Source organism: Marmota marmota, unplaced genomic scaffold (genome assembly GCF_001458135.2).
Source record: "Marmota marmota marmota unplaced genomic scaffold, marMar, whole genome shotgun sequence".
Taxonomy (NCBI): domain Eukaryota; kingdom Metazoa; phylum Chordata; class Mammalia; order Rodentia; family Sciuridae; genus Marmota; species Marmota marmota.
In genome coordinates, this window is record NW_025999853.1 from 34,728,764 (window position 1) to 34,750,721 (window position 21,958).

The window sequence follows — 21,958 nt, forward strand, 5'->3', positions numbered from 1 at the left end:
CACCCTATGGTGTAATAGAACACCAGACATGGCTGAATTTTGACTGAAAACCTATAAGTAGAAAGCAATGTCAGAGAACACAAATGGCTTTCTTTTGGTTTTTGATTCTAAAAATCATATCTTGTTGTCTATGCCTCATGTTGTCACAGCTGCTCTGGAAACCATCTTCATCCTTCCACCTGAAGCACTGTTGACCTGCCATGAGACTCACCACCCATTACCTAATGTGTCAGATCTCTCCTAGTAGGCTGCCAATCATTCAAATTACAAAGTTGATTGTTAGGCACATTAAAACTTGGAAACAGCTTTCCCTGTTATTACAAAAAAAAAGTTAATATCAAATAAGAGAAATACATCTTATTTTTCTTGGTATGACAATTAGCACCATGTCAATGACAAGCAGGTACTAAGCAAATTTGACCATGAGATTGAAAATAAAGATAATGGTTATTTTAAAATATCTGTTTTTCACATAGGTTTATGATTATTAATCTAGAGATTGTCAAATAACAGTAGGACTAGATTGACTTTCGGCAGTTTATAAAACAAAATTACATTCACTTCTATCTTATATATTTTTCAGAAACAAAAATATATCTACTACATAAAATACAAATACTTTGACAAAACAATTAACAATTCTGAAACTTGATAAGGATGTATTCAGAGAAAGAGTGAAACACAAAGAGAGAGGGAGGGAGGGAGAGAGGGAGGGACAAGGAGAGAGAGAGAATGAGTTTGTATAGCCCTTCCTTATTAAAAAGAATAATCTAGTCATCAAATTAATGTCAAGAGATGTAACATAATTTCAAACAAGTCTTTTCAAAAGTCTTAACTTCTTTTGTGGAGCTGAAATAATGATATTAATTGTAAGGCCTCAGTTATTGTTCACTTATAAACCTCTTTGGTAGATGCCAACTTAGCAATAAATCCAAATATTTTATACCAGAAAAGAGTTAAGTTACAAAAGAACATGGATATGAAACATGTCTTTGAAGAATTGATATTAAACATAGGAAATACAGAAATAATCTTTGCTGTTAGCACTCTATAAATCTTTAATGATCATTTTTGTCTGAGCTAATTTTTAATTGCAGTAACACGCCCCAGTGCAGTATGTGTATTAACCTACAGAGTTAACTCACTATTAAACCAAATATTACTTGAAATTAAAATATAACTTTTTATAAGCAAGTCTATATTATAATTAAATATTAAAATGTCATTCAGGTTACTGCCTTGGTACAAATAACATGAGGCTATATTATAAATTTAATGGATCCACCAAAATAATGACGGATCATATATCTTAGATCAAGTTTGCATTCCTGATTTTGTTTTAATTGCCCTGCTCATCCCACAGGTTATATTCTAAACATTAATACATTGCTAATACATCTTCCATCTTAGCCAAACTATTTAACAAATTATAAAGAATTAGCTGAAATTTATACCCAAATGACCACATAATTTGAATATGTGTTTATATCAATCTCATATACTATCAACTATCCTGATAAATTTCATCTAAAGAATGGCAGCTTCCAACTCTTTTGAAGGTTTTTTTTTTTTTGAGATAATGTAATGATATGAATATCATTACAAGCCATGAACACACAAAGAATCCACAAGGATACCTCTTCAAGAAAGGCTAGCATCCTTTGCTTACTTTATAAGGACATAGAAAATGCAGTCTTCTTATAAACAAACATGATCAACCATCACCAGTGGGCAATATTTGTTTCTATGGAAACTAGACTATGTTCATGACTTTCTTTTTTCTTGGAAATACACCAGGAGGAATAGTCCTGGTACACCAATTAACACCAAAGGAGGGGGCAAGTGGGAAAGGAGGAAGCTAAATTTAAGTTAAATAAATTAATTGATAAAGGCTAAATAAAAATAAATATGTAACTTTTTGAAAAAATATAAATTTGTTCTTGAAGAAAAGAAAAAGAAATCAGGCTGGTCAGAACTTAAAGTTGAGTGGTAATGTAATCCACAGTGTAAATGTCAGGGGAAGGGCCACAGAGGATGATACTCCCACCACACAAAGTGGGCTGCCTACTTTGACTCATCTTTGGGAGAGGAGTTGAAGGAAGTGAAACTTGATTTTATGATTAGCAGCTATTTTTACTTAGATCTGTCAACACTCATTTTTTAATTAAATTGATATTACTTAATGGGGAGATCAAATTTAAAATAATTAGAGGTTTTTTGTTGTTGTTGTTGTTGTTGTTTTTGATGTTTGAAATGAACTCAACATGCTTTTAAACAGTACAGGCACCTGACAGAGTGAAAAAGAGTTCTTGACAATTTCTTTTAACTCTACAAATTAAGATTTTTATGTTAAAAAATCAAATCACACCTTTAAAATGCAAAGTAAATTTTTACCTATTAAATTTAAAATAGTGAAATTGATCAAATTACATTTTTATTTATACATGAATACACCAAAATTAAGTCCACCATTATGTATAAATAATATCTACCAATGAAAAAAAATGATTGAATGTCACATAGAAAATTTGGCTTAGACAAATTTGTGTTTGAGGATGGTTTTGAAGTTATTTTCCCCAACTGTCTTGCCTTAGTAGGAACCTCTCTGCTTACTGACAGTAGTACTCTCATTAATAGAGTTTGCTTGGCCGTGGCATGAAATTATTAACCATAATGATATTCCCTGCCCAAAGTATGGGTAAAATAGCTTCTATACAGTTCTCATGACCGATTTCTTAGATCTCCTAGGGGCATGTGTTCTATCTAATGTGATTGAACAGAGACTTCATAAATTTAAAAACTTACCCAGTGCAAGTTTGATATGGAAGATACTGAAAGCAGAGAAGATGGTTGCTTATAACACGTATCATTGTGGTCCCTGAATTCTCCTTTGTTTTTACTGCATCAAAATCCCTGTAATTCTCACCATTGAGCCATGATCTTTTTATACCATCATTAGTTTCCCAGTGTTGTCAGCCAGTGATATTCATCACATGGTGACATTCAAACATTAAAATATTTGAGCAGTATTTAAAATGTAACAGAACTTATTTCCAAAATAACCTAGAGCTCTGATGTTATTTGTTTAATATAAGAACCAATTCCAACCTCAACCAGCTCCAATTCCAAATTAATTTAATATTTATTTCACCTTACTAAAGTATCTTATGCCAAGATACTGGACTTCAACATTAACTTTTTTTTTTATAAACAATATAGTTGTGACACTAAAGCAATAATAAAGGATGATGCTATTAGAAGGATGATCACAATTTTTTTTTGTATTTTAAACCATACAATTGTGTGTGAAAATAATACCTCAGCCAGAGTGAGTCAGCTCCACCAAAAACCAGGCCCAATCTTCTCATAATGCAGATTGCAACTGTATATTTTAAACAAATATTCCTCATTTGTGGATTCCTGAATGATAAGTTTGGGGAAATGTTTGCTAACATAAAATATTCTGCAAATTTTAGTTTTCCATGACTATGTATAAACAGTTACATGAAATTGATGTGTGGTTCCTTACACAGTGTTATTTAAAATAAGTATTGAAAATAATGCATAGATTCACATTTATTCAAACATAATTTAATCTAAAAATTTAAGGAGAAAGAATGAAGAAGTAGATCATGGTAAAGAATTAATTATCAGTTATTAGTTTGTGATAAATTATGTGGGAACTTGAAACAGAATTGTAAAAGAAAAATTATAAAATTGGGGAAAATAACTTTGAAACCATTCTCAGTGACTGGAAATATTTATGTTGAAAGATAAACATATCTTGTATTTATTAGGATGCAATTTACTATGGCATCTTGTTAAAAAAAAAAAACTCATCTGATTTTGTATTTTCTGATTGAAAGTGAAAGTGGTTTAACTTCTACGTAAGTATTAGCAAATGTGGCATTGCTCTTCCATTAGGATTAGCTGTCAGCCATTAGCTGAATTACTAGAAATGTCAAAGCCCTACTCTAAGCAAGTCCCAAAGATGATATCAGAAGTTACTATCAGGTTCTATGCAGGTATGTAGAGCCAGAAAACTTTACACAAAGGCAAAACCTAGATTGGGCGTAAAGCAGATAAAAGGGTTACATTAAGTTTTTAGTGAATTTATTATGACCTAACTTGTTTCATTTAATGAAGTGTTCTAAAGTTTTTACTCTCACTTATCTAAGCCTGGCTACTTAAGAAAGAAAAACCTAAGGTGACTTTGGTTGTCTCTGAAATTCAGGAAGAATTTCTAAGAAAAAAAATGTTATTTCTATTTATGTCTTTTCAATTTGAAATTCAGTATCTGCTTAAAATATTCAGCATGTAACTGAAAAAGGAAATATCATTCAAGTATATTAAGCTTTGTGTATGCATATAGATGTAAAACTGTCATATCAATTTATATGTCTACATGTATAATAACAAACATATCAAGTACTTGTATATATGTTAGCATAGATTTTCCATGGCTAATTTTTATTCAACAAATATTTGCGGAGTACTTAGAATTTTTAAAATATTCTGATAGGAGCAGAAAGGAAATCATAGGTGAATAAAACAAACAAACAAAAAACTACGTGTTTGGTTTTCTAGTAGAGAAGACTGGCACATACTTAAGAAATGAGATGATATTTAAGGCAGTGGGGAGAAAAGGAAGAACAGTATATAAAATGACAAGACTAGAACCGAAGTTGCAAGGGATGTTCCTAAAATCCTAACTCAGCAGATCCGTTGCAGTTCAACAATTCCATTAGGTCTGGTAAAGATAAAATGGAGAGCTTTTGCCTAAATCTTAATTAGGGAGACCATTACTCAGACAGAAGGGAATGCAATATCATCCTCATGTGGCTAGACAAAGGATAAAGGTCTTTCTTTCTTTCTTTTTTTTTTTTTTTGGTACCAGGGATTGAACTCGGGGGCATTCAACCGCTGAGCCACATCCCTAGCCATATTTTGTATTTTGTTTAGAGACAGGGTCTCACTGAGTTGCTTAGTGCCTCACTTCTGCTGAGGCTGGCTTTGAACTGGTGGTCCTCCTGCCTCAGTCTCCCGAGCACAAGGATTACAGGCACAGGGATTACCACTATGCCCAGCAGGATCAATGTTTTTGAAGGGACATTTTTCTAGTATCTATCAATTGCTAAGATTTGTACAATTTTTGACACAAAAAGACACAACTAGGAACTGCTTCTCACCTCACCAAACAGAAAAAAAATGACATATTTTTCCTCCTGAGAATACGTAGAAGAACTTCTTAATACAATAAAATTAGAAACTACCTAGACTTTCCAAGAAAGGAAAGCAATATTTTTTAAAAATATATTTACTAATTTTAAAAAGCTGTTCACTATTTGTTAAATTGTACAAGAACATTTTGAGCTTCTCAGTATGATTTAAAAATAGAGGCCTTTAAAAAAAATTTAAACAGAAGTACTACCAATAGATTTTTTTCATTGTTGCTGGATATCAGCACATATACATACATATAAATCACATATAGATGTGGTTATCATCTCATACACAGTATTTCACAAGGTGCAACTCTTCTCAAACTCAGTTGGATCCATAAAGAGGTGAGCTCAAACTCAAACCATAGCTGCACAGAGCATTTATGTTACTAATCATGGTTGCTATCTCATGCCTCTAACACAAGTATGTGGAGGATATGAGAATCCTCTCTAAATTCAGACCCAATTCCCACTGTGGTGAGCTGACTATTTAGAGCTAAGCACTTAGGAAGAAAGTAGCCTTAGGTAAGCACTATGTCACATCTCTTGTTTAGATTGTTAGAATTTCCAGGAACTGAATAAACTCTGATTGAAGTTGTGACTCACCTTTTCTATTCTCCTAAACCAAACAAAGATCTCTCTTGAGAGTTTTTCCTTCAATTTTGAACTTTTTTTTTGTCTCCAAAGATTTGCTTTCCTCTTGGTGGTTTCTAAAAACGCCTCAGTCTTTGAGTTGCTTCATTGAAGTGTAGAATATAAAACAGCAACTCTAAGCCACATCATGGATGACTGCATTATTTTATATGGCCTCAAATGGTAATAGGCAAAGTATTTTCTTGTTTGTTTGTTTGTTTTTGATGCATGTTTCTATAGTCTTAGAGTCTTTCTTTGGCAAACTCACTTTTTCATACAAACAATGCTTTGGTTTTCATTCTACTACAGATTTGACTTTCCTTGAATATCATCAATTCCTTCCTACATGCTGAAAAAATATATGTTTATCTGGCATAGGTATAAAACAGTGTCAAAAGAAAATGTCTTGTGCAGTTGATAAGTTGTCACTTAATAGTTATTTATGTACTTCCAATGCCTATCTAAACACGTTTAATTTAATAACATGGCTGACCTTTAAGTTCCTATGGCAGAAAAGCATTAACATGCAGATTCGACACTAAATTATCAATGGAATTAGCAGTACATTTTCTCCCCTTTATTATTTTGAGCTTTATTAAGACACTCAATGTCATTGATTGGTAAAGTAGGATATCTCTGATCTAACATCAAAGCAAGGTGTTTGCTATTACTATTAAAAATGTTCTTCTACAGCTTTCTAAAGTGATACATTCAGAAAAAAAAAATTCAGTAGCTCCTGAACATGGCTAACACTTTTTCTTTTATATGATTTTCCTCAACCAAAGTATTCTTGTTTTATATAGGACAGAAAGGATACGATTCAAGGGAATGAGAGCAGCCAGTAGAGACAGACAAAAGTCAGCATCAGTTCCTTCCAAAATCAATGGGAACTCAACTGGCTCCTTACATTTAATCCAATTTCCTTTGTGCCTTTTCCCCTCTAGGTAGGAGTCTTTAATAATGCATTTAAAACAGGACAACATCTTTATCAAATAATTGCTACTAATTGGAAGGTCCTTGGTATGCATAGTTTTCCAATTCTCCCCTTCAATAATTTCTTCATTTCAAGTTGGTCATTTAGGTAACCCCATTAGCAGCATAGCTGAGAATTCACAGTTAGGAGTCTTGTTCAGCCAAATTAATTAAGTATCATTTTCCTTCTGGGAGGAAATTAGCTGTTTAGATAAATATATTAATTGAGTGTTTGTTTCTGTTTATTGTAATCATACTCAGGATCCCTTGGCACTGTTATACCTTATTCCAAAAAAGCTCTTTTAAATATTTCAGGTTTTTCCATCAGTTTTTGAAAACACTTATAATTTTCTCATGTACGAAAAATCATTCCCAATACATTTCTCCAAATTTGCTAAAGAATTACCTGCTTTCTATCACTTCCTGTTTGCAAGTAATTTGGGGTGACTACTGGAATCAAGGTGGTTCTCTATGCAGCCATTTGTTTAAAGCAGAAGTTGTTTTAATATCTTCATTCCTTAAAGTCTGGTGATGAGAATTACTGAGAGGACTGCACAATGTTGGCCACAAGAGAGGCCATGTCACAGGCATTTCTCCACAGATGAAGGATGCACAAACATGAATATGGCATGTCCCTTTCCCACAATAGAAATAAACCACAAATAACCCAAAATAGATGTGCAAAGTGCATTAAGAGGGGGGAAAATGTTTCACAAGAGCACTGCAAACATAAATCTGGACAGGTATATGAGAGGGAGAATGTGGTAACTGTACTAAAAATATAACAAAGTGTGAGAAATTTAATGACATATGGAAGAAATGGCAAAAATCTACTTTGACTAAAATGCCTGCCCTGGGCAGCTTCTAAAACCAATAAAGATGAAGACTGCATTTGATCCTAGACCCTTGAAAACTTTCAGTTGAAAACTGGATATTTGAGTTTTAGCATGCAATGGGAGTCTTAGAAGGTGTGTGAGTTCACATCATTGATTTGGGAGACCATCTAAATAACATTCTAATTTGGTTTGGACAAAACCGAGAGAGAATTTCCCAAATGGCCATATTTTCTTCACTTACATCCTTTATTCATTGTGTCATCAAAACATTAAAAAAATAAAAAAAAATTAAGGTCTGAGGTTGTAGCTCAGTGTTGTAGTGCTTGCTTAGCATGTGTTAGGCTCTGGGTTCAATCCTCAGCACCACATAACAATACATAAATAAAATAAAGGTATTAAAAAGAACACTATTTTTAAAAACATTTAATAGAGGACTGTACTGTATTATTATGGAGTCAGTTGCCTAATCTGATATACCTTCTTTAGCTCCACGGAATGAATCAGAAATAATATTATTACTTGCAATCCATGATGATCCATGATGAATAAGACATGATATTATTATTTGCTATTAAGAAGACAGCATCAGAAAGTGCCTAAATAATACTATACTTTCAGGGATCATTTTTATAGGCTGTTACTAGAGATGTTTCTCTGAGTAGATTACTGGAAACTGCGAGGAGAAGTTGAGTGTTCTCTCCTGAGCATGAAGCTGGTTCTAGGTGTTGCGTTACTGCAACTGCCTTTTGCCATTGATGATCATTCTTAATTCTCTTCAGAGATTAAGAGGGAGAGAACACAGTCTGAGTGGTTTCCGATATTAAAAAAAAAAAAAAAGGAAATGCCTAAATAACTGTAGAATGGGTTTCAAAAGAAGTTGAAAATCAGGGAAAGATTCACAAAATGTTAGTCTAAGCATTTAGACCCAATTAAGTGATGTTTTTATCAGAATTATTTCACAGTTCATCTTACAGAGAAATAAACACAATATATAAAGAAACCATTTTATTTGGGGGATGCTAGATTAATCTGGTACCCCAAAGCACCTGCCAAAATCCTTCAAAAATTCCTATTTTAAGTGAGTAGCATGGGATTATTTTATCGTACTTCAGCTGCAATATAGTTATCTATTTGAACACAATTTTTGATGAGCAATGAAAGGAGTGGCTCACCAATGTGTTTATTTTCCAATATCTTGGTTTATTAGCTTTATCAGATCACCTTTTTCCATACAAGCAATTTGAGACAAGAAGAAATTCAAATTTTGATAACATTAAGATGACAAATCATAATGTGGACCAGTGAGGCAGAATCAGAAAGATGATACGGCAAGTGAGCCTGAAAGAACACTGAAAAGCATGAAGGTAGCAGAATACTAATCAGAGACCAGGTGTATGAAATCTAGGGGCAAATGTCATTCATGGAAGAGGAAAGAAGGAGGTGCTGGAGATAAAACTCAACATCTCACAGTTTTGCTCACCACGGGTGCTACTCAGGACTGACACTGCATGTAAACCAGCTCTTCTGACTGGTCAGTGTCCATGGGAGTATCTATTATTAATAAAGATGCTGCTTCTACTTGAAACCCATGTAGTACCTGCGGTTCATGTTGTACCTCCTGTTAAACATCCTGATTTTTCTGCTTTGAATTTTTCATTTGATTTGAGGAAATTATAAAGTAAATTTTTCTACAGTAACAAGCTTTAGCTCCCTTATATAACCAACACTTTTTATTATTTTTTTTTCCTGGAGTCTAGCTCATTTTCCCATTTCACAGTTCATTGAAGCCATTTGTGGTCACTGAGTCTTATCAATCTTATTCTGGACTGACTTTGTGAATCTCACACATCTCAAGTAGAAGATAGGGATAAGCAGAATCTAGGAACATAGGTCTCACATTGGATTGGCATGTGACATCCGAAGGCAGATTTCACAAAAATGAATGAGACAGCTTGAGAAGTGATAAATATGGTGAATATAGCACATTCTGTGACCTTGCAAAGAAAATATTCACAGATTTTTTTTGTGTGTGTGTGAGGGGCTTGGGGAGCACACAAATAATGTTGCTGTAACATTTTCAGAAAGTTATATTCTGAATAAATTAATACATATCAGCATCATTTAAAATACTTTTGGTTTCATGTGTGTGCTTGTTTGAAGTTCATTTTTTCCCAAACTAATACCCTGCTCCCTCCTATCTTTCTAGACCTTTACCTCCATCTCTGTTAGAAGTGTCTTTTTCTCCTTTCATCTCTCCGATTTGTGTAATTTCTGACAGTATCTCTTTGGTTTTGTGTTTTATGTTTAGTGCTTATTTGAGGCATTTAATCTTCAAAGCTCCTAGAGAACATTACCTAATTAATCCTCCCTACAGTCTTGTAAGGAAAGTCATTATTAGAACTTCTACTTTTTACATGTGAGAAAAATAAGGCAAAGGTTAAATGGCTTACCAAAAATCACATACAGAGTGAGTTGTAGCCTGTTTTGAGATTTTTATGCTCAATTCACTCAATCACATTGCTTGCTGTTTCTCTCTCTTAATAGCTTCCCTCTAGTGTTCTGCAGTATTTCTTTCCCTTAATATTATAAATTTCATTTCTTCATATTTTATTCTCTCACAATGAACAGTGAATTTTCTCCCATTTATTTGTAGTTTTTTTAAAAATAATTATATATTTCCTATTTCCACAATGCCAGTTTTAGTATTTTTGTGTTTATTTTAAATTGTAAAATTTAAAATTTTAATAAAAAGTTTGCAATGTTTGTCACATTTTTAACCTTCCTTTTTAAATTTTTTAATTTCCTTGTTTTTTTTCAAAATTGTAATTCATTTTCAATACTTGCTCTTACGTTTGTTCTATGTAAGTTGGTCAAATAAATTAATGCCTCTGATCTATGCTATCTTTTTCGTTGTATCAAAAAAGTAGAACGTATATTTCACTGAACTGCTGTAAGGATGAAATAGGTACCACATATAAAGGGTCTCACTAGCACCTGCATAAAATTGTTTCAAATCTTTCTTCCAATTTTAATGTCCTTTATCTTAAGGCTAATATCTAAAATGCAGTTTCATATGTTTAAGAAATTATGACTGGTTTGTGGCTCAGGATATGGGACATGTCTATCATCCCTGAAGGTTTCCCAGGGACAGTTTGAAGTTGTTTTCAACCCAGAGGCACCACTGTTCTCATGATCTGATTATAGTTATTCAAGTATTTCATGTAAATACAATAATTAAGTGTATATGTTCTTTCATATATCTTCCTTTTACTCATCATGTATTTTGAGGACCATCACTGTTGTTGGATGTTTTTGACCATTTGTGCTTCTGATTTTCCTATTAATGGACAATAAGCTTGCTCTGATTTGGAGCTGTTTTCAGTAAGATTTTTATGTCCATTATGATGAAAACCCTTTTCAAGCAAATATTTTATCCATATTTTGAAAATACCTGGGAATGGAATTGCTAAGCCATAAGGTATATGTTTCTCTTTGTAAGATGTTGCAAATCAGTTTTCCATAGTGGTTATTCCATTGTATTTGACCTCCAGGAATGTATGAAAGTTTTGTGGTTCAATGCCCTTACCAAATCTTGGTAATGACAGTATTTTAAATGTAAGTCATTCCATGTTGTATACAGTGATATTTCATTTTTTAAAGTTTTCCTAATGACTAATGATGTTGAGCATCATTTTGCCCAATTATTTTTCTAGAAGAGTATTTTTATTTCATTCTTTAATGGATTTTTATTATATTTTGATATTATAATAATTATAAATTAAAATTATTCATTTAATTTTATAATTTTAACTTTACAGAAGTTATCACAGTAGAGATTGTTTTAGCAAAAGCAGGAAAAACATATGGCTAACTCACCTATTTAAATTCTTAGTATTCTCAATATAAACTTTGCAAGAATGATCAATTGTCTGCTTTACAATAAAACAATAATTGGATATTTCTCCTTAGGAAAGTTTCTGAAGAAAATAAGAAATAAAGCTGGAAAAATTATAACAGAACAGTGATGATCTTGAAAGTCATTGAGGAGGTTGGAGGGCAAGGCACATCAGAAATGGAAGAATGATATTTGGTGTAAGAATAAATGGATTAAGTAATTTTAGGAGAAATTATGTGGAGAATCAAAATTTTGATGGATTCATTAGTGTGTGTGTGTTGCATCTCAAGTAGATGTCAGAGAAGAAGAGAGCAAAGAAGAAAAGGAACCATTAAAATATGGCTCAAATTTTTCCCAAGGAAAAAATCATCTTCTCCCACTTCTTATTACCTTGCTCATTGTTTTCTGGGGATAGCAGATACTCAAAATAAATGACTATGATTTTACTAGCTGTGACTACGAAATAAAATACTCTTCAGATGTTCTTCTGTAACATGGCTACTTCAACCTTCCTTCCTACCTGTCATTTATCAACCACTCACTTTAGAAAATATTGAAATATGAGGATTTAAAAACAGGATAAAAGTATATGTGTCTAAGAGAAAAGTTTGGCACTTGGTATATAGCCAATTGCATTTAGGTTTTCAGCCTGATAGCAGCATAGATGACTAAGCTGCCAATCTTAGGTAGCTAAACTACTGAACCAAGTCAGCAATTGGTGATATTATTGATTTCTTAATTAGTAGTCTTAAAATAGGGACAACAATAAAATGTCCATAAACCAATTAGTCTTTTTATTCTGTAATTTCAGAAGTACACACCATACTAGCTATCTGCTTGCTGCAGCAAGTAGATGAAAGAGAGAGAGAGAGAAAGAGAGAATAAGATGAAAAAAAAAAACATCTTGCAATAGCTACTGTTCTCCTTTAGTAACTATATTTAGTTTCTCACAATTAGTGATATAAAAATGATTGATTCTCTAACATTCTTGAGTAATTATGTTAGTCAAGAAACTGCTATAATTGGATTGACAATAGAAAACTGACATAATCCATGCTTACAGGTTCAGCTATGGGGTGTGTGTGTGTGTGTGTGTTTGTGTGTGTGTGTGTGTGTGTGTGTTCTATAATAGTAAATGTATGCTAACCTAGAGCAAAAGCTTTGGGAAATTGTGGTCATAAAAGGAAACAATTCTGTTGTTAGTTGAGATCAAAATGTTAGTTAAATAGTCGATAGTACATTGTCTTAGTTCAAGTTCCCAAGAAGAAAACTATGTGATAGAGGTGAACTTGCAAGTGATTTATAAAGAAAGTACTCTCAGGAGAAACCAATACAGTAGTGTGAGAAGAAAGAAAAAAGTAGAATATTCATAATTATGCAATGCTAATTACCCTCAACAATGGAGACTTTATGGAGCTTAAGACAACAAGGAAGAACCTGAGGACCATTAAGTGGAAGTGACCAACACAAAAAACAAAATATATAAGTCACTTATATGTGAAATCTAAAAAAGGTGATCTGACAGAAGTAGAGAGAGTAATTACAAGAGGCTGATGAGGTTCGAAGCTCGGGGATTTTTTGGTCAATAAATCAATAATTATAGGTGGATAGGAGGACTCGAGTTTGTGAAATCTATTGTATAGTATTATGATTGTAGTTAATAATGACATATTGTATTATTAAAAAAAATACAAAGACTTAAGTGTCCTCACCACAAAAAAAATGATAACTGTGAATGAGGTAGTAAATTTATTAATAAGCTAATTAAAAACTACTTCAATTTTATCTGACAGTTTAATAATAATATTTTAATTTTTCAAAATTAGAAAAAGGACTTCAGATAAGAAAAATGCTGAAATAAAGGGTATTATTGAAGCCCACAAGTACTCAGTTGAAACTTTCCTTATAATGCATTCTGTGAACTACTAAATTCTGGTGAAAACTTTATGGCTTCCAAGATGTGAGGGGTAGAAGCAACTGCCATAGCGATGAGATCAATGAGGAACATATTACCTCCAAATGAGAACTAGCCAAGGAGTGTAAGTTGTCATATCTATTAATACAGTAGAAAATAAAGGAATAAGATGGTTTCCTATAATATTAATGTAAATGGCCACCACACATGGGTGCACACACACACATTTAAAATAAAAGATGAGATGCTTAAAAACATTATGTATGTCTCAATTTGGGTCCCTATTACCAAATACTATAGCCTGGGTGACTTAAAGAGCAAACATTTTTCTCTCTTTTCTACAGGTTGAATACCTGAGATCCAGATGCCAGAATGATCACCATCTTGGTTAGGAACCTCTTCCTGTTTAGGTTCTCACATAATGTTTCTGGGTTCATGTAGAGAATGAAAGGGAGAGATTCATGCCTCCTCTTCTCCTTCCCTTTATGTAAGATCATTCCCTAATTTCATCACAAGGACACAACCTCATGATCTCATCTAAACTTAATTACCACCAAAATTCTACACTTTCAAATACTATCCCTTTCAGGGATAGAGTTTCCATCTATAAATTTTGAGAGAACACAAACATTCAGTTCATAATTCAGGACCTAAAGGCAAATTTCCTGGAAGGATGATGAAGCTTGAATTTGGAACACTTACTGGTAGAGATCTTTCCAAATCCTAGGGGGGGACCTCAGCAAAGTGTTCACATTGTTATAATTTTTTTATAAAAGTTTTTTTGAAAAATGAGATTTTAATTCAATTACTTGAGAACAATGCCTCAGTAGCCAATTTTACTTGCTCTCCACCATCCTATCCCTTCTCTCTGGTAACAATAGAATATGCATAAATGTCTTGGGATATGGCTAAGGGACAGCAGAGAACTAAAAAATAATAAATCAATCAAACAGAATAGGATCCAGAAACAGACTTAAATTGGAGTGTGAATTTAATTTAATGAAGGTGCAGCTTCATTAAATTGTAGAATTAAGAGATAGTTAACAAATGGCATGGGAACAATTGCTAACTACTTAGGAAAAATATAAATATTTATCCTTAACTTTGCCTTACAGTTTATATAAACTCAAAATATATCAAATTCTTAAGCTTAAAAATAAGTTCCAGTGACAGGGAGGAATATCATTCCTATGGCTATCAAAAGGCAGTTGGTAGCTGGCCTAGGAAAAGTTGATGCTTTAACTAAAATGTCTTACTTAAAGCTCAGTCAGATTTTCTGTTTTAATCTGGTTGCTCTGGGACCTTTGCAGGGGCTGGAAGCAAAGATATAGAAGGAGGTCCACATAACACGAATTGAACTGTTAAAATGTACAAGCATGTCAGATACACAACCTAATATTTAGACTAAATTTAGAAAAAATTAAAAGTACAGAGATTAGCAAATATGAGATAAAAAAGGCTCAGAGTAATTCTGTCTGAATTATAACCCATCGTCCTTCCTTCCTGTGGTACCTGTCATTGTAGATGTTGCATCCCCTAGGAAGTTATTTTAAAATGAGAGCTAAATGTCACTAATTATGTATAATCACATTTGTTTTGATTTTTTTTTCTTTTGGAAGTTAAAGAAATCCAGTGAAAAATATTTAAAGAAAAGGAAACACAGGATGATAACGTTTTTAGGCATGGCTAGAGACCCCAGACTCTGTGAATCTTACTCTGACTCTTACTTTTCCATTTCTCATAGCTGCTCTCATATACATCTTCCGCCACATTACCAGGCTCCATGTGTTTGAGCAAGATGGTCACAATCACTTCCAGCAAAAACAATTCAGGTTGCTCCTGATTCTTGCAAAATAAACTCCTCTAAGACCAATATATCATATCTCAGGAAAGACTCTGACCCAATCTAATTCAATACCCAACCCTTCCAGAAATAAATCATAGCAAGGGGTTTGAATATTCTAAATAGTTTATTTGAATCACAGCTTATCCTTGTGTTGAAAATAAGTATTCCATGAGTGATACAATCCATGACACAAAGCTGGCAATATTCTCATTCCTCTGTTTGGGTCACCAATCATCCCAGGGTGAAGATGGAGTGCCATGAGTGACTTTCTGAAATGGCACTGTGGTGGTAGGCTTCCTAGAGGTAAGAATACTAGACAGACAAAAGTGGCACACTATTTAATAGAAGCTAATATGTAATAGTTATAAGAAACACTATTATTTATGTAACATTAAGGGAAAAAATAAGCAGTTGTTGAAACCTTTACACTTTCTACCACATACTTTTTAGAGTATTTATTTAAAAGGATTCTTTAGATGAAGTAACATTATATTCTTGTTTACTTAAAAAAGAAAAAAAATGCATGAACTTTATTTATTTAAGTGTCATTAAGACATTTTCACATTCTGTGTTCAATTCTAAAACTCTTAGAGTGTGCATATCAGTATTTGTGTGTGTGTGTGCTTCCACATATTTTCTGGTCTTAAGGGTTTTGATATTATAGTGAATCTTGAATGAGTATTCCACTTTATATTTGAAAAATTTTTCAAACTATGTCCACCCACTCTGTAGCTTTTAATGCAATGTCTAGACAAAACAAGTGCTTCATAACTGTCACTGGGACTATAGCAATGAATGATGGACCAGATGTTAAAATGTGACAAAATTTGCCTCTTAGAATCCATAAAACACATTATATCGATTAAATATGTACAATTTAAGTGATTTTTAGTATTTGCAGTGAATTATTATTTGCACATATGTAAATAGTAATACATATAATTTTATACATATATATGTAACCTATTCATTTACTCCACTAAATTTATTTTTCCATATGGTTTCTGTAATAGCTAAGGTTTCCAGGGAAATAAATCCATAGTTAGGTAAAGATTGCTTAAATGGTAAACATTTTTAACTGATACAATCTATAGTAACATAAAATAATAAATAATCAGACTTTTGGCTATAGTAAGAAATAGGATTACATCATTTTCAATATTAACTCTAAAAAAATAGTTAATATTCTGGGATAAGCAGAATAATGTCCATTTCCTAAACCCTGGAATCTGTGAATAGGTTATAGTAGACAATAGGTAGAATTAAGGTTTCAGATGGGAAAAAAATGTTGTTAATCAGCTGGTTGTGAGATGGGGAGATTATTTTGGATGTTCTGGGTAAGCCCAACATAGCAAACATTCTTATAAGTCAAAATAAACAGAAAACTCAGTGTCACTGTCAGTTGCAATCTGAAGAGTAATCTACTAGCCATGTTTGGCTTTGAAAATGGAAATACCATGAGTCATGGAATACGGGTGACTTCTAGAGGAAGCCAGCTCTTTTTCCCTATAGCCTCTGGAAGGAAGGCAGCCCTGTAGACATATTGATTTTGTCCTCTTGAGACCAATTCAGATTTCTTACCTCCAGAACAGTTAGATAATAAATTTGTTTTCATAAGCCACTAAATCTATGGTAATCTATTACAGCAACAACAGAAAATTAATGATTTACTAACTTAAATTTTCAATTTTCAGAAAGAGTGATGCTATTAATTAGTAGAAATCTGTTGTTTGAGTTTCACAAAACCAAGATTTTTTTTAACAATTTCATGTTTCTAGAGAAATAGCTTAATGTAACAAGACCTAGTAAGCAGGACATGATTCTTCCTCTAGGAGTTATACAGAAAAAAAAAAAAAAATCTTGTCTTGATCTCAGGCTAGCTAGCTTCATTATTATGATTGAAAGGGAGGGAAACACTCAAATCTTTCTAAGAGTGCCCTTGATTGGATAAATCACAGGTTGGTTAATCTGTCAAGGTACCTTTCTAGAGAATCAAGGATCTTATTACCAAGAATCTATTCAGCAAGAACCATTGCAAGTAATCAAATACCAAGACACTTTCTGACAGTGGTAATTAATAATACGGATTTGTTTATTGGCCTGTAAAATTGTCATAATGTGTGTTTCCTGTTGCAAAGGCATCTTTTAAATGAACAAACACAAAAACAACCTATCACAAAGACTGTCATCAAACCTACAATATGTAATGATTTGTAGGGAGAAGATTTCTACTATTCTTAAACATAAATTTAGCTTTTATCCTCCAGCTTATAAAAAATAAAAGGAGACATGGGGTTAGAAGCAAAGGAATGTTGCCTTCCTTTCTGAAAAAAAATTTCATTTCATATCCTGTCAAAGGTGCTGAGAATATGCTAAGGAATAGAAATATTTAATTCAACACAAGAAAGCAATCTTCTCACTAGAAATTAACATCTACCTCTTCTCTCATTAGCAGTTCTGGCTCATCACAATGATATGTGCTTTCAGACTCAAAGATTATGTGAGACCAGCCATCATTAGCACATGTATTCTAAAATATTCACTGATCAATTGCAGCAATCCATAGCAATATAAATTTCCCAAATGGGGCAAAGGCTGGGGGTCGCAGAGGTGAGTCCAGGGAATGCATGCCTCCTAGCAACTGTTTCTATAGTTATCTACAACATAGCACTGCCTCCCCACCTTCTTCCCCTCGTCTGTTTCCCTCTCATTAAGAATAATTTTACTCAACAGGAAAGACTAATAAAGCAGAACCTTTTCATGAACTCTGGATTTCTGTGAATGCCTTTGGCATTTTCTCAGTATAGCCAGTTTCTATAACAATTGTACAGTCATAGTGAGCAATTTTAGAGTGGTTAAAAAAGGCAATTATTTCTTTTTTATTATTGGTATAGTGGGTCAATTAAGGGAAATGTAGAGCTATAACTTTCACAGATTTACTATGGAATCTTGGGGAAGGTCACTTTGTTTTATCTTATCTAGAAATTCATTGGGTATATCAGAATCTATTACAGCACAGGTAATAAGAGTTTTCTGGAAGGAAATTGTTTCATTAATAGGCTTTTAAAATGGTAAAAGAAATGGCAAACTGTTGTGTGGTGAGATAAACTGTATAATCATGCAAAAACCATGCACAAGTATCACCTTTCATATATAAACATATATAGGTGTTTATATTATTTACATACACACAGCAGCCCTCCTTATTCACAATGAATGCAGGAAGCATTCCAAATTTCCCAGGGGAATGCCTGAAATCCTGGACAACGATGAACCCTATATATATACACTATCTTTTTATACGGACATCTTATATGATAAAATTGAACTAATGAATTAGGTATAGGAAGAGATCAATAATAATAATAACTAAAAATAAAATAGACCAATCGTAATAATATATTTTGTTCTGACTTGGATGCGAGATATCCTTCAAAAAGTTTCTGTGTTAATGCAGGTATGTTCAGAGGTAAAGTGAATGGACTGTGAGAGCTATAACCTACTCAGCTCATCTTAGTTTGAATGAACTAACTATTGTCAGGTGGGGCATGACTAGTCAGGGAGGGTTATTAGGGGAATGCCCTGGAAAGGTACATATTCCCTGTGGCCCTCTCACCTGGCCCCTGCCCCTTTTATGACACTACCATAAACTGAGCAGCTTTCGTCTACTGATTGGTCTCTTTCCTTTTGATGAGCTGCCTCACTTTGGGCCCAGAACCATGAAGTCAGCCATCTATGGACTGAAGTCTCTGAAACAGTAAGCCCCAAATAAAATTTTCCTCTCCTAAGTTGTTCTTCTAAATATGTTGGTCACAGTGACACAAAATCCCTTTTGGGATAAAGCATGATGGTACAAGATTTTATCATATTACTCAGAATGAAGTACAATTTGAAACTTAAGAATTGCTTATTTCTGAAATTTTCCATTTAGGATTTTCAAGTCAACTTAGATAAATGAAACTGTGGAAAGCCAAACTACAATTAAGGGGGATTACCCATACACATATACCAATTAGACACGTGTTTGTCCATTGCGTTATTCCTCCCAAGTTAAACTAAGACTGTAGTTTTAATAGACCCATAAATGTGATTTGTCAGTTCCACTAATACAGTCCCTGGCATCTACCTATTCACTCAAAAAAAATTTATTAATGACCAAAATTTTCTTTTGGTATAACTACAAGTTTGTTCCTTAAATTTTTCATTCTGTACTGAAAGGAATATATTCTTTCTTTGATATATTCTGTCACTAATGTTCCAAAACACTCATATGATAATGAGGTACTTAATTCTTAGTATTTACTTAAATTTACATTTCTGGGGGAAGAGTTCATGCATTTAGCCAAGTTTTTCTTCAGACTTTTGAGGAATCTCCTAGGGCCATTATGCTTTTATGAAACCCACCTGCCCTATGTTCAATACCTCCAAACATTTTTCCTTGCTAAGTGAAATCAAATTCAATATTCTATTCCAGATTAATTAGCAGATGACAATAGCTTATTGTTTTGCCTCTTACAGGGTGTTATCCATGTAAATATCACCAAGGTTATGCTGAACATATGATAATAATAGAACTAATACTGATGATAATAATAACAGCTAAAAACCTTGGTGCCCTCAATGACAAGCACTGTACTAAAAATTTCACCTGTGTGCTTGATGTATTTCTCACCTCTCCCTGTAAAAGATTCACTTTTATTCACTCTATATGTTTTACAGAGGAGGCAATAGAAGTTCAACTTGTCAGTTGCCCAGTCTAAGCACATGGGACTCAGGATGAAAACCTGACCCTTCTGATTCTAGAGCTTTAGATATAAAAACAGTATTTATTATACTTCATCATTAAATTCCCAAGACCATTTTAATTGAATCTACCTATTGCCTTGGCAATCTGGTGATATTAACACAAAACATGCCATGATTCCATAGGATATTATGCAGCAGATTTGGCTGGAACTTAATTTTCAGTCACTTTTAACTTTGTGGATATATTTGAAGTGATGTATAAGTTACTTTTTTTTAAATTGATGATTATATATTATATACGTATATCATAACATGCAACACATAAACATTCACAATTAATATTTGTTAATAGTAATTTTTAAAAGAAAAACTGAGAATCACAGGAAAAGTATTATAAGGGGCCAAGATATTTGTTCAAGGACCCACTTTTACATGAAAATAGCCTCTGTTACTTTAAAAAAATCAGTTCAACCAAACCACACTGTGTGCAATAGATAATCCACAGTTAATGATCAATAGTGTTATCTGGTTGCTTACAGATTCTGATTTCCTAACATTTATCCAGCTTTCTAATTTTAAAAAGAATTTGCTTTTCTATTTCATGAAGCAATATGTGGAAAACCATTTTGTAACTCAATTTCTCATCGTTTTCCTCCTGTAGCTTTTAGGAGCATATGTGAAAGATTGGGCTTGGTTCTCATTATCACCTGCTAATTACCTACTGTGAGGAATGTGTTACTTGATAATGACACATTGTAAAACATTGATCAAAGCTTTCCCTAGCACACAGAGGTATCAGTGTGAATGTCTTTGTTTTTACTTAATAGATTGTCACAAAAGGAAGGGACATTTTAGGGCTCGCTAATTCTATAGAACCACCTCCCTGTACCAAAAAACAACATATGTAAGAATTATTTTCATCCATTTTTTTCCTCTATAAGGTAATGAAGGGGAAATATCACCTTCATATGAAATAACTAACAATATAATGAAATGACCACAGCGTAGGAAAATGATATAATAATAATTGATTGCTTTACCCAAAGATCATGAGACTCTACTGAGAATATTTATGCATAAATTTACATATGTAGTAAAATGACACATGCTTATGTCAAAAACTATTTTGCCCAAACACACACCCCTATATCGTGGGCATTGGACTCTAAAGAAAGTAGCAGCTATATAAAATTCTACTTTACTTTTAAGATTAAGATGAGAGAGTCCAGTGAATTTATTTGAAATGTAACAACTTATAGATGATTTTAATTGCAAAGTTAACACCATGCTTAAAACTGGATTGACAGAGTTTAGAATAGTAAAAAGACAATAGTAATTTATCGGGAAACAAACAGATAAAAATTGTATTAGTATTTCCAAAGTTTATATAAGTTTGTCATTTCTCAGTCATGAATTATGCAGCTACTAAAGACATAGCTATTTCAATAACTCTTTGGAGAATCCAAAATAAAACAAAAAAGGAATGTCAAAATTTTTCATTTTTATCAACTTGGAAATAACTAAAATGCTGGAATATGCAGTAATCCCATTGCTAGAATAAATATCAGATACCAGAGTTACCAGAATGAAACAAACACACAAACAAAAGACTAATTGCCCTCTTCACTACCCCTGCATGGGACTCACTTAATACACTCCTGCCATCACATGGATGTCCATGTGTATTGCAGGATTAGTTACATTAAAGCTGCTTCTCAACCTGCGGAGCTTTTACAAAATGGAACTATCTGGGCCTTTGTGTAAACTCTGAAGGGAGAATTCTGATGGAGCCTATCCATTTGCATTTTATAAATACATTCTGGATTTTGTAGAGGTCGGTTCTGTTGAAAATCTGTGAATTCTTTTTTTTTTTTTTTTTTTTTTTTTTTTTTT

The 21,958-nt window shown here is 33.0% G+C and overlaps 1 non-coding gene across 1 annotated transcript; it reads left to right on the forward strand.

Moving 5' to 3' along the window:
* Positions 1-8,265: 8,265 nt before the first annotated feature.
* Positions 8,266-8,475, forward strand: LOC125618195. The gene has a single exon (XR_007349450.1). It is a non-coding gene; the product is annotated as a small nucleolar RNA U3 (small nucleolar RNA).
* Positions 8,476-21,958: the final 13,483 nt, after the last annotated feature.